The sequence below is a fragment of the Oncorhynchus nerka genome, linkage group LG15, assembly GCF_034236695.1.
Source record: "Oncorhynchus nerka isolate Pitt River linkage group LG15, Oner_Uvic_2.0, whole genome shotgun sequence".
Classification (NCBI taxonomy): domain Eukaryota; kingdom Metazoa; phylum Chordata; class Actinopteri; order Salmoniformes; family Salmonidae; genus Oncorhynchus; species Oncorhynchus nerka.
Window position 1 is genome coordinate 34,892,621 of NC_088410.1, and position 13,961 is coordinate 34,906,581.

The window sequence follows — 13,961 nt, forward strand, 5'->3', positions numbered from 1 at the left end:
ATTCACACTCTCATTCGTCTTTTCGAGAAGAAAAAAACTCAGTGTGCACAGAGAGTTTTAGTAACGTGTGGATGAAAATTCAAAGTGACACCCTGCATGGTGTTAGGAGTCTAGAAAGGATAGAGAATGAGGTTGTGTGAGGAAAGTGACAGAGAGAAAGTGAGCATGTGGAAAGTGTTTGTCTCTCGCATGCTATGTGACAGACTGAAATAGGTCAGTCCATATCCTGCCTCGGGGTGTATTGTTGTCAGGCTAGCAGCTAGCTGTCCATTGTGACAGCCATATTCTATCCCCTTAGCTGGATGAGACAGGGGCCAGAGCCGGTAGCACGGCATATTGGGTCAGTGCTGCTGATTATATAGGCCATGCGTCTGGGTGTAAAAGCATGTGTGTGGTTGACAGACTAATGTCTGAAAGCCTTAGGGCTAATTGACACTTCTCATCACAAATTTGTGTACTTTGTGATTGTGTTGCCTAGTCTACTCTTAGTAAATTGTCGTTTTGAGTGAACCTATTAGAACCTAACATGCAAACCTATTAGGAAGAATGTATCAATAAGTTATTGGTGAGGGAACCTGCAATTTCTCCCAAAGTTGAGAAATGGTTTGACTGGTCCATTCGTGAATTAACACTTAGACTTTGGCTCAAGAGATCACATGATTGTTCATATCACAATAACTCACTTTAAATTCCTTCTGAAGTGGTGTAACATGATTACAACTGTGTATTACAATAAAAAAAGGCTGAATTTCATTCATTTGTTTTAAATGAATTCTATCATTAACTCTGCTAAACTTTCTTTAGAGATGAATGGATATTGTGGATAAGTGGCCATAGGATTTTCAGTGAGATGAATGGTCCTATTGTTTAAACACTGCATGCCTTGTCCTTGAACATTAGCCTGGAGGAATTATAGTGTGGGGTTCATGTGGGTTTCTGACTCATTGACTCGGTCTTGCCACCTATTTAGGGGCCTTCAAAGACGGGTGTTGACTCTTTGTAAAGGTGGGACTATTGCGGTAGATTTTCTAAAGATTTTCTCCAGAATCAAAAACAGAACATCCATCTGGTTCTCTTGTATGGGCAAGCATAACACACCCTATTCCTCTGTATTTTCTCTCTCTCTTTCACGCATGCACACACCACAATGCCTCCTACGCGATATCACAGATGTATTCATTGGCTTGTAGTAAGGCTTGTAGCTGCTCTGAACTTACTACATATGGGTCATCTGAACATTCTGATGACTACATTTGGGTGCCAGTGACCAATCAGCCCTCTCCGACCTCAAAGCAACTGGACCAATGAATCTCAGTGTATATGACTGAGTCATTCTTTCACTCCAAGGTCATGGCTGGCTGATATGATGTCCTGCCTCACAATACTCCACTGTCTCTGCTTTTACACCCGACAGGAAATGGCCCCATTGTCCTTGGGAGAGGATGAGGCCGCCTGTCCGGGACCGGACCAGCCCCATCGGCTCACTGGCTGGATTGATGGAGAGTGTTGTAAATTATTAACGGCTGTTTCCCCAATGTGAGACACTGTAGTCTTGTGTTTAATGCGGAAGAATGGACAGTGGGAAGCTATATATGATCTCACACCACAAGACAGAATTAGACTACTCTGCTACATTAAAACGTGTTCGAGTGATTAGTGTAGAGAGGTTCAAGTACCAATGCTTTTTTGATGGATTAATATGGATAATAATATTGTCTATAAAGTGGATTGTTTAGCATGCACCAGCTATGACAGAGTATATGTGATAATATCTATAATGTCCTTTGTAACCCAGTTGCTAGAGCATGGTGCTTGTAACGGCAGGGTAGTGGGGTTCCCAGTGCCAACCATATGTAAAATGTATGCACGCAGGACTGTCACTTTGGATAAAAGCATCTGCTAAATGGCATATTATGTACTGTATATGTACAGTTGAAGTCGGAAGTTTACATACACTTAGGTTGGAGTCATTAAAACTCGTTTTTCCACTCCACAAATTTCTTGTTAACAAACTATAGTTTTGGCAAGTCAGATAGGACATCTACTTTGTGCATGACAAGTAATTTTTCCAACAATTGTTTACAGACAGATTATTTCACTGTATCACAATTCCAGTGGGTCAGAAGTTTACATACACTAAGTTGAGTGTGCCTTCAAACAGCTTGGAAAATTCCAGAAAATGATGTCATGGCTTTAGAAGCTTCTGATTGACGCAAATGATGTACACCTCCAATAGGCTAATTGACCTGTGGATGTATTTCAAGGCCTACCTTCAAACTCAGTGCCTCTTTGCTTGACATTATGGGAAAATCAAAATAAATCAGCCAAGACCTCAGAATTATTTTTGTCTGGTCCACAAGTCTGGTTCATCCTTGGGAGTAATTTCCAAACGTCTGAAGGTACCACGTTCATCTGTACAAACAATAGTACGCAAGTATATACACCAATGGGACCATACAGCCGTCATACCGCTCAGGAAGGAGACGTGTTCTGTCTCCTAGAGATGAACGTACTTTGGTGCGAAAAGTGCAAATATATCCCAGAACATCAAAGGACCTTGTGAAGATGCTGGAGGAAACAGGTACAAAAGGATTTATATCTACAGTAAAACAAGTCCTATATCAACATAACCTGAAAGGCTGCTCAGCAAGGAAGAAGCCAGTGTTCCAAAACCACCATAAAAAAGCCAGACTATGGTTTGCAACTGCACATGGGGACAAAGTACTTTTTAGAGAAATATCCACTGGTCTGATGTAACAAAAATAGAACTGTTTGGCCATAATGACCATTGTTATGTTTGGATGAAAAAGGGGGAGGCTTGCAAGCCGAAGAACACCATCCCAACCGTGAAGCACGGGGGAGGCAGCATCATGTTGTGGGGGTGTTTTTCTGCAGGAGGGACTGGTGCACTTCACAAAAGATGGCATCACGAGGCAGGAAAATTACGTGGATGTTTTGAAGCAACATCTCAAGTCATCAGTCAGGAAGTTAAAGCTTGGCCGCAAATGGGTTTTCCAAATGGACAATGACACCAAGTACACTTTCAAAGTTGTGTCAACATGGCTTAAGGACAACAAAGTCAAGGTATTGAAGTGGCCATCACAAAGCCCTGACCTCAATCCTATAGAAAATGTGTGGGCAGAACTGAAAAAGTGTGTGTGAGCAAGGAGACCTACAAATCTGACTCAGTTACATGAGCTCTGTCAGGAGGAATGGGCCAAAATTCACCCAACTTATTGTGGGAAGCTACCCGGAACATTTGACCCAAGTTAAACAATTTAATGGCAATGCTACCAAATACTAATTGAGTGTATGTAAACTTCTGACCCACTGGAAATGTGATGAAAGAAATAAAAGCTTCTATCTACTATTATTCTGACATTTCACATTCTTAAAATAAAGTGGTGATTCTAACTGACCTAAGACAGGGAATTTTTACTCGGATTAAATGTCAGGAATTGTGAAAAACTGTGTTTAAATGTATTTGGCTTAGGTGTATGTAAACTAACTGTATATACACACGGAGTGTACAAAACCTTAAGGACACCTGCTCTTTCCATGACAGACTATCCAGGTGAAAGCTATGATCACTTGTTAAATCCACTTCAATCAGTGTTGATGAAGGTGAGGAGACAGGTTAAAGAAGGATTTTAAAGCCTTGAGACAATATAGATATGGATTAGGTGTGTGCCATTCAGAGGGTAAATGGGCAAGACAAATAATCTAAGTGCCTTTGAACGGGGTATGGTAGTAGGTGCCAGGTGCACTGGTCTGTGTCAAGAACTGCAATGCTGCTGGGTTTTTCACTGTAACTAACAGTTTCCCGTGTGTATCGAGAATAGTCCACCCACCCAAAGAACATCCAGTCCAACTTGAAACAAATGTGGGAAGCATTGGAGTCAACATGAGCCAGCATCCCTGTGGAACGCTTTCGAAACCTTGTAGAGGCCATGCCCGGGCGAATTGAGGTTGTTCTGAGGGCAAAAGGGGGAGTACAACTCAATAATAGGAAAGTGTTCTCAATGTTTTGTACACACAGTGTGTATATGTATATATTATTATTCAAAATAAACTATAGGTATTTCAAGACTGATAATCAAAATTTTTATCCATCAATTTATATTTAACATGTTTTCCTGTACAAATATTTAATTTAACACATTTTGAAAGTCAATGCATTGCTTCGTACATGACTTTAGCCACTAGAGGTAGACAGTAGCCACACATCAAAACACACAACACTACACATTCAAATACTGCTTTACCCCATATATCAGCACCACCGTGTGTGTGTGTGTGTGTCAGTGGACGCTGCTGAGGGGAGGACGACTCATAATAATGGCTGGAAGGGAGTTGATGGAATGGTATCAAACGCGTGGTTTCCACATGGTTCATACCAATCCATTGACTCCATTCCAGCCATTACTATAAGGCGTCCTCCCCTCAGCAGCCTCCAATGGTGTGTGTGTGTGCATATGTGCTGTTCAGGGTCAGATGGATGCATTCCCAAAGGGGTTTGGTGGTTCTCTCTGGGGGTTAAAATAGCCAGCATTTACTGCTCCAACCCAGTGTTGGCATCTTAAGGAGTGTGGGAGAATCTAGATATAGAGTAGGAGAGAGATGAAGCCCATCTTTAGAATGGGAGAGACATCAAGCCCATAAGAGTTCCTGCTGTTTTGGGAGGAGTGGTACAATTTCACAGCAAATTGGTCCTTTACAATTTTCTCACCATATACAGTACTGTGCAAAAGTTTTAGGCAGGTCAGGTGTGAAGAAAATGCTGTAAAGTAAGAATGCTTTCAAGAATAGACATAATAGATTATAATGATCAATTAACAAAATACAAAGTGAGTGAACAGAAGAAGAATATACATCAAATCAATATTTGGGGTGACCACCCTTTGCCTTCAAAACAGCATCCATTCTTCTAGGTACACTTGCACACAGTTTTTGAAGGAAGTTGTCAGGTAGGTTGGACCAAACATCTTGGAGAACTAACCACAGTTCTTCTGTGGATTTAGGCAGCCTCAGGTACTTCTCTCTCTTCATGTAATCCCAGACAGACTTGATGATGTTGAGATCAGGGCTCTGTGGGGGCCATACCATCACTTCCAGGACTCCTTGTTGTTCTTTACGCTGAAGATAGTTCTTAATGATTTTCGCTGTATGTTTGGGGTCGTTGTCATGCTGCAGAATACATTTGGGGCCAATCAGATGCCTCCCTGATGGTATTGCATGATGGATAAGTATCTGCCTTTACTTATCAGCATTGAGGAAACCATTAATTCTGACCAAACCTCCAACTCCATTTACAGAAATGCAGCCCCAAACTTGCAAGGTACCTCCACCATGCTTCACTGTTGCCTGCAAGACACTCATTTGTGTACTGCTCTCCGGCGAACAAACTGCCTTCTGCTACAGCCAAATATTTCAAATTTTGACTCATCAGTCCAGAGCACCTGCTGCCATTTTTATGCACCCCAGTTCCTGTGTATAGTTGAGTTTCTTGGCCTTGTGTCCACGTGGAGGTATGGTTTTTTGGCCGCAAGGCATCCATGAAGGCCACTTCTGACCAGAGTTCTCTGGACAGTAGATGGGTGTACCAGGGTCCCACTGTTTTCTGCCAATTCTGAGCTGATCTTCTGATTGCGAAGGGAAGTAAGCATGATGTGTCTTTCATCTGCTGCAGTAAGTTTCCTTGGCCGACCACTGCGTCAACGGTCCTCAACGCTGGCCGTTTCTTTGTGCTTCTTAAAAAGAGCTTGGACAGCACATCTGGAAACCCCTGTCTGCTTTGACATTTCTGTCTGGGAGAGACCTTGCGGATGCAGTATACAGTGCCTTGCAAAAGTATTCACCCCCTTGACGTTTTTCCTATTTTGTTGCATTTCATGTAATTTCATGTCATGGACATACACAATAGTCCAAATTGGTGAAGTGAAAAAAATTACTTGTTTAAAAAAAACGTGAAAGTGGTGCGTGCATATGTATTCACCCCCTTTGTTATGAAGCCCCTAAATAAGGTCTGGTGCAACTAATTCCCTTCAGAAGTCACATATTTAGTTAAATAAAGTCCACCTGTGTGCAATCTAAGTGTCACATGATCTGTCACATGATCTCAGTATATACAGTTGAAGTTGGAAATTTACATACACTTAGGTTGGAGTCATTAAAACTTGTTTTTCAACCACTCCACAAATTTCTTGTTAACAAACTAAAGTTTTGGCAAGTCGGTTAGGACATCTACTTTGTGCATGACAAGTAATTTTTCCAACAATTGTTTACAGACAGATTATTTCACTGTATCACAATTCCAGTGGGTCAGAAGTTTACATACACTAAGTTGAGTGTGCCTTCAAACAGCTTGGAAAATTCCAGAAAATGATGTCATGGCTTTAGAAGCTTCTGATAGGATAATTGACATCATTTGAGTCAATTGGAGGAGTACATATGGATGTATTTCAAGGTCTACCTTCAAACTCTGTGCCTCTTTGCTTGACATTATGGGAAAATCAAAAGAAATCTGCCAAGACCTCAGAAGAAAATTGCGGACCTCCACAAGTCTGGTTCATCCTTGGGAGCAATTTCCAAACGCCTGAAGGTACCACGTTCATCTGTACAAACAATAGTACGCAAGTATAAAAACCATGGGATCACACAGCCGTCATACCGCTCAGGAAGGAGATACGTCCCGTCTCCTAGAGATGAACGTACTTTGGTGCGAAAAGTGCAAATCAATCCCAGAACAACATCAAAGGACCTTGTGAAGATGCTGGAGGAAACAGGTACAAAAGTATCTATATCCACAGTAAAACGAGTCCTAGATCGACATAACCTGAAACGCCGCTCAGCAAGGAAGAAGCCACTGCTCCAAAACCGCCATAAAAAAGCCAGACTACGGTTTGCAACTGCACATGGGGACAAAAATCGTACATTTTGCAGAAATGTCCTCTGGTCTGATGAAACAAAAATAGAATTGTTTGGCAATAATGACCATCGTTATGTTTAGAGGAAAAAGGGGGAGGCTTGCAAGCCGAAGAACACCATCCCAACCGTTAAGCACGGGTGTGGCAGCATCATGTTGTGGGGGTGCATTGTTGCAGGAGGGACTGGTGCACTTCACAAAATAGATGGCGTCACGAGAAAGGAAAATTATGTGGATATATTGAAGCAACATCTTAAAATAAAGTGCTGATCCTAACTGACCTAAGACAGGGAATTTTTGATAGGATCAAATGTCAGGAATTGTGAAAAACTGGGTTTACATGTATTTGGCTAAGGTGCATGTAAACTTCCAACTTCAACTGTATACACCTGTTCTGAAAGGCCCCAGAGTCTGAAACACCACTAAGCAAGGGGCACCACAAGCAAGCGGCACTATGAAGACCAAGGAGCTCTCCAAACTGGTCAGGGACAAAGTTGTGGAGAAGTACTGATAAGGGTTGGGTTATAAAAAACATCTGAAACTTTGAACATCCCACGGAGCACCATTAAATCCATTATTAAAAAATTGAAAGAATATGGCACCAGAACAATCCTGCCAAGGGAGGGCCTCCCACCAAAACTCAGACCAGGCAAGGAAGGCATTAATCAGAGAGGCAACAAAGAGACCAAAGATAACCCTGAAGGAGCTGCAAAGCTCCACAGCGGAGATGGGAGTATCTGTCCATAGGACCACTTTAAGCCATACACTCCACAGAACTGGGCTTTACGGAAGAGGCCATTGCTTAAAGAAAAAAATAAGCAAACACGTTTGGGGTTTGCCAAAAGGCAAAAGGCATATGGGAGAGTCCCCACATATGGAAATGGAAGGAGGTACTCTGATCAGATGAGACAAAAATGTTGCTTTTTGGCCATCAAGGAAAAAGCTATGTCTGGCATAAACCCAACACCTCACATCACCCCGAGAACACCACCCTCACAGTGAAGCATGGTGGTGGCAGCAGCATCATCTGGGGATATTGTCATTGGCAGGAACTGGGAAGCTGGTGAGAATTGAAGGAATGATGGATGGCGCTAAATACAGAGAGATTCTTGATGGAAACCTGTTTCAGTCTTCCAGAGATTTAAGACTGGGATGAAGGTTCACCTTCCAGCAGGACAATGACCCTAAGCATACTGCTAAAGCAACATTCAAGTGGTTTAAGGGGAAGCGTTTAAATGTCTTGGAATGGTCTAGTCAAAGCCCAGACCTCAATCCAATTGAGAATATGTGGTATGACTTAAAGATTGCTGTACACCAGCTGGAGCAGTTTTGCCTTGAAGAATGTGCAAAAACCCCAGTGGCTAGATGTGCCAAGCTTATTGAGATACATCCCAAGAGACTTGCAGCTGTAATTGCTGCAAAAGGTGGCTCTACAAGGTATTGACTTTGGGGGGGGGGGGGGGGGGGGTGAATAGTTATGCATGATCAAGTAGTTTTTTTGTCTTATTTCTTGTTTGTTTCACACAAAAAAAATATTTAGCATCTTCAAAGTGGTAGGCATGTTGTGTAAATTAAATGATACAGACCCCCAAATAGTCTATTTCAATTCCAGGTTGTAAGGCAACAAAATAGGAAAAAATGCCAAGGGGGGTGAATACTACCTTGTGGCTGTGCTCAGTCTTGCCATGGTGTATGACTTTTGACTGTAAACTGTCTTCAGCAACCTCACCTTGTAAGCTGATCCTTACCCAGTTTTATTCCAGTTTTATTCCTCCTACACCCATGTTTCTGTTTCAGTTAATGATTGTGTTTCAACCTACATATTTAATTGATGATCATTAGCACCTGTGTGGTATAATCATACACCTGACTATATGCCTACACAATCACTGACTTTGTGCAAGTGTACCTACAAGAATTGATGCTGTTTTGAAGGCAAACAGTGGTCACACCAAATATGATCTATAATTTAGATTTTTCTACTGTTCACTCACTTTGCATTTAGTTAATTGAATCTTTATTTAACTAGGCAAGTCAGTTAAGAACAAATTCTTATTTACAATGATGAGTGGGTTAAGTGCCTTGTTCAGGGGCAGAAGGACAGATTTTTACCTTGTCAGCTCAGGGATTCAATCTAGCAACCTTTCGGTTACTGGCCCGACGCTCTAACCACTAGGCTACCCTATAATCTATTAATATGTCTATTTTTGAAAGCATTCTTACTTTACAGCATTTTTTCATACCTGCCTAAAACTTTTGCACAGTGCTGTATATCTGTACCCATTTGCACCCTTGAATATTATTACACCCATCCAATTTTATCTTTCAAAAAATAAGTATGAATATAACCATAAATAATATCTAAGAAAGTCAATAAACAGCCTCAAAATGTAATATAGGAAGTAGGCCAAGCTTATTAATAATTTCCATGCTTGTAATCTGCTGCCTTGAGGTTGACTACTTCCTTTAACCTACTAGATGAATGCCTGATATGTCAGATATAGTATCATCAAAATGATCCATGGAGCAGCAGGACATGACTAAAATACATTTCATGTGACCGCTGGTTTGGCTGCCTCTAATTTGAACATGGCTGGGCTGCAAACTGCAGGGAAGTTACTTTTATGATGTACCCAGGGAACTTCCACTGGATGTTTTTAGGTGGTTTTCTATAATAATGTTTTGTCTGTTGAAATCAAACAACAAGGTATGTGTGTACATCTCATACTTACATGTTAGACACATTCTGAACACATTGACATTTGTAATACATACAATTTCACTAAATAGTTTTCATATTTGCGCATGAATGCGAGATTGTTGAGGTGTTCATCATGTCTGTTACTGTTCCTGGGGGCCACTGCTTCAAAGTATTCTAGCTAAGCAAGGAGGTTGCCCGTGGAACTACATGTTCCATAATGCTTCGCTTCCAAGATGACCAAATACAGACGGACCCAGCGCTTTGAAAGCCCGAAGTCTGGAGGAAAAGTTCCTGTCAAGTTTGCCTACAATGACCTTGAAGAACTTGGATAAAAGCAAATGCGTAAGTCTATATAAACTTGTCACCGTATGTCACAGTATTATCTGTTGATGGTTGCATTTAGGTAATTATCTTCTAAACAAAGCAATGTGTGACCAACTTGATGAAGCGAAGTTTCCATAGGCTTGCTCACATAGGGTGGGATCCCTGCCCTCTTGTTGTCGGTGGAAATGCAAAACGCCTGTGCTCTTTGAAAATGTTCTCAAAAGAAACACTTATTTATCTCAGAAGTAGGTCACATTAATACATTGTACACGACTGTCACCCTTTTCAGTTGCAGCATAGTGAATTAATTATCAGCAGAAAAGATGAAGAGAAATGTAACGTTAGCTAGTCAACTGGAAAATTGGCTGAGGCAAATCGGATCGTATCACGATAACATTATCTAATCTTTGTTAGGCCTAATTGACAAATGAATCGCACCCATCAGGTTGCCGACAATTCAAGTCGATATTTAACATTTCCTTTTTACCCCAAACATGTCAATCTTTAGTTTACATGCTATTGATTCATAGTGGACGACAAATTACAACGGGATATAGGAAAACGGCAGATAAATATTGAATAGGATAGTTTACTAACAGGACTTGCCATGTTTCTGTTTGCAACATTGTTTCTGTTTACGACACCATTTTTGCAACGTTTTGCAATGTTTCAAACACAGTAAAGTTTGTCTTTGAAAATCCCCTACCGGTATAACTGTGGTAGGCTATAATTTTATGACTACTGTCAATGTGTTCTGTAGTGGTGTTTCCGTACCAGTCCTCTGTCAATGTGGCCATGTTTTGAAAACATTTATCAAAATGGGTGTATAAGGCCCTATTCTGTCATCTACTGCATATTGATAGTGTTAAACAACTGATGTTAAGTCCTTGGAACTATCCAACACACCCTTGACACTGACTATACCAACCCTACATATTGATGGGTGTTTGCAATATACTGTAGCACCTCGATACAATCAAGCGAGTTGCTGCATGTCAGATCCAGTCACCTCACTCTTTGAACGTCATAATCACTTTAGCCTAGGCTGTCTTGACTGCATCCTGTTGTATTAGCTCGGGACACAACAGGTGGTGGCGCTATCACCCTCATTTATTTGATGACTAAATAGAAATGCCAATATATGGCAGCCCTTATTACTCAGAGCTGTAACTTAGAACATGCCTTTTTTAAAAGTTGTGATACTTTTCCATAAATAGCCTAACATTTCATGACCAGCCAACTGGTTTAGAGTCTATGCCAAATAATGACGCCTCTGTAATCACAGATCTATGATGTATTCATGCCTTTCATATTCAGTGCATTCCTTTATTGCCCATTGTCTGGTGTTGCCCTACCATATGCCATCAGCATGTAGCCGAAGCGTCCTAGTTTTCCGGTTAGTTTAATTGTCAAACTACAATGGACAATTATTTCTAAAACCCATAAGCCAGATTTAAAGAGCATTTTGGAACCAAACAACATGAGCTAAGTTTATCTTGGTTGGTTGCACGTCACTGGTTTCATTATGACCATATTTGAGCATTATTGTTTGTTAATCAGTCATCTTCTACTTTAGAAAAACAGATTCATTATAATAGCTGTAGGTAATAGATGTTGAACTGTAGCGTAATATAGTAGTGCACGAGTAAGCATTTGATTTGGCTCGTGTACAGCCTTGTGTAAAGCAGAAAGTGAGATGTCTGATTTGACTGATGCAAATGAATGGCTCTAATCAGAGCACCAGACTGAGGCAGATAGTATGACAGAGAGAGAGAGGGGAGAGGGAATTCCTTGCCTGCAGCTGCAATATGACAGGGTGTACAAGTGCTGACTCAGACTGTCTTTCATTCTCACACACACACACACTTTGTCACACACACACTTTGTCACACACACCCTCTCTTTCTGTCCCTCCCCAACTCTCCATTATAACCCCACCTCTTCCCGCCTTCCCTCCCTCACTTACTCTCTCTCTCTCTAAGGTAGCTGACAAGAGAAGCAGCAGCTGTAGAGGCCATTGGATTTGACTCGGGCTCACTCACTCTCAAGGAGAGACTGTCCTACCAACAGTACCTGCAACCAATCAATGCAAGGATACTCCTAGCAGCACAGGAAGAACTGTCATTTACAACAGTAAGTGATATACTGAGTTAGTCAATAAATCGAATAACCTAATGTTATTAGCATTATTAGCATACCGTCTCTGTGTCTATGCTGCTGTAGTTAGCCTCTGACTCGGTTTGCGTTCATTATCCCTTATTTGTTGTTATTTTGAAGATCATAGAGGCTGAGGTTCACTTCATAGCTGATGTATTGTGTTGTCATGTGTGTATTGTTGGCCTTAGCTAGGTTGTGTAAGAGCCAGTCAAAAGACCTTCAGAAGGACTATAGGCCTGTTGAACCACAGGTTGATTTGGTTGTAGGCCTGTTGAACCACAGTACTTGCAAGATGGGGTTAACATATACCAAGATACGGTATTTCACAAACTGATGCTGTGGTTGTACTTTAACAACTGTTTAACTGTTATTATGATGGTATGGTTTATCTATCCTAAGGTTGTGGCTGTGTTATTATAATGTTATGAGTCTGCTAATGTTGTGGCTATGTTATTATAATGGCATGAGTTGGGTAATGTTGTGGCTATGTTATTATAATGGCATGAGTTGGGTAATGTTGTGGCTATGTTATTATAATGGCATGAGTTGGGTAATGTTGTGGCTATGTTATTATAATGGCATGAGTTGGGTAATGTTGTGGCTATGTTATTATAATGGCATGAGTTGGGTAATGTTGTGTCCATACCACCTGCCACCTGTTCTCTTGACTAGGGAGGCCTATATGGAAAATATTAAATATATAGAAGTATAGGGAAATATGTGTCTGGTGTGTGAGAGGGCACATGTCTGAAAGGATTTATAGTTTACCAGGCGTGGTATGACTGACAAACAACTGAAGGAGCTTTTGGCCAGACAGAGCACATGTAGTTGGCAGCCATTGCAGAACGTGTGTGTGTGTGTGTGTGTGTGTGTGTGCACTCAACACGTTCATTTGTATTTGTGTGGGGCCACTTTAGGTTGATTATTGACCTGTGACAACTGCCTCATGAGTGGTTTCAGTTTGTAATACCGTCTTCCTACTAAAAACGTCGAGAGAATGTAACACGGTGTAGTCGTCCAAGGTATTTGTGCAGCGTCAAGTTAGCATGAGTCTGATTGCATGTTGTGTGAAAGTCTAGTTTAGCCACGTCGTAACTGCAGCAATTCACACCAGCGCAGACCAAACGTGTGCATGATAAAGGATACAGTGCGTGCATTGGCGTTCCCAACTACCCAAACCATCAGCGTACTCTCTTCAAATACAACCATGTGTCTAAAATAGCAACTCTCTGTCTGTTAGCATATTAGAGTTAGAATGCCACTCTGCTAAGCTGGAATGGTCCTATTTGTCTTCTTAATGCCAAGTTGTGAATGACATTACATTGATGAGAATTACCACTTGACAGACATAATGATGACAGTGTGCGACTCTCAATCCTTCAACCTCTCATTCACTTGTAGTTTTTGTTCACAGACTCTTGTCTCTAGCTACAGAGTGTGCAGGCTTTTGTTGCAGCCCAACACTGATGTCAACTAATTCAACTGATCAAGGTCTTTATGAGTAGTAGATTGGTCCGGTCACATCAGTGGGTATGTTAGAGCTGGGCTGGAACAAAAAGCCTGCACACCCTTTAGTGTATTAGCTCTGTAGGAGCAGGGCTAGTGACCTCTGGTCCACACAGAGAATCAGCTGAGAGTGTGTTGGTATTTAGGTTTAGGCATTTAAGGCCACTTTCTATTCATACTGTAGTTGGAGTCCAGATATAGCTGCTCCAGTTGTCTGGGTGACTAGTGGGTTGTAAAAATAACCCGTATCTGTCCAAGTAAAGGTTCTCCTGATACACTGCTGTTGTCTCTCTCTTTCTCTCTCTCTTTTTGTGGCTCTGTGTCCTCTCACTCTGTCTCTCTGTCTCT

General features: G+C 41.4%; 1 protein-coding gene across 10 annotated transcripts in view; it reads left to right on the forward strand.

Annotated features, from left to right (window-relative positions):
• The first annotated feature begins 9,871 nt into the window (after nucleotides 1-9,871).
• LOC115142534 (trafficking kinesin-binding protein 1-like) overlaps nucleotides 9,872-13,961 on the forward strand; it is a 42,601-nt gene continuing 38,511 nt past the window's right edge. For 9 of the 10 annotated variants that reach the window (XM_029682059.2, XM_029682063.2, XM_029682072.2 and 6 more), the window contains exons 1-2: nucleotides 9,872-9,968; nucleotides 11,933-12,083. The gene's annotated coding sequence lies outside the window, so the exon portion shown is untranslated. The remainder of the gene's footprint in view (nucleotides 9,969-11,932; nucleotides 12,084-13,961) is intronic. The other variant, XM_029682060.2, reaches the window with a different exon arrangement.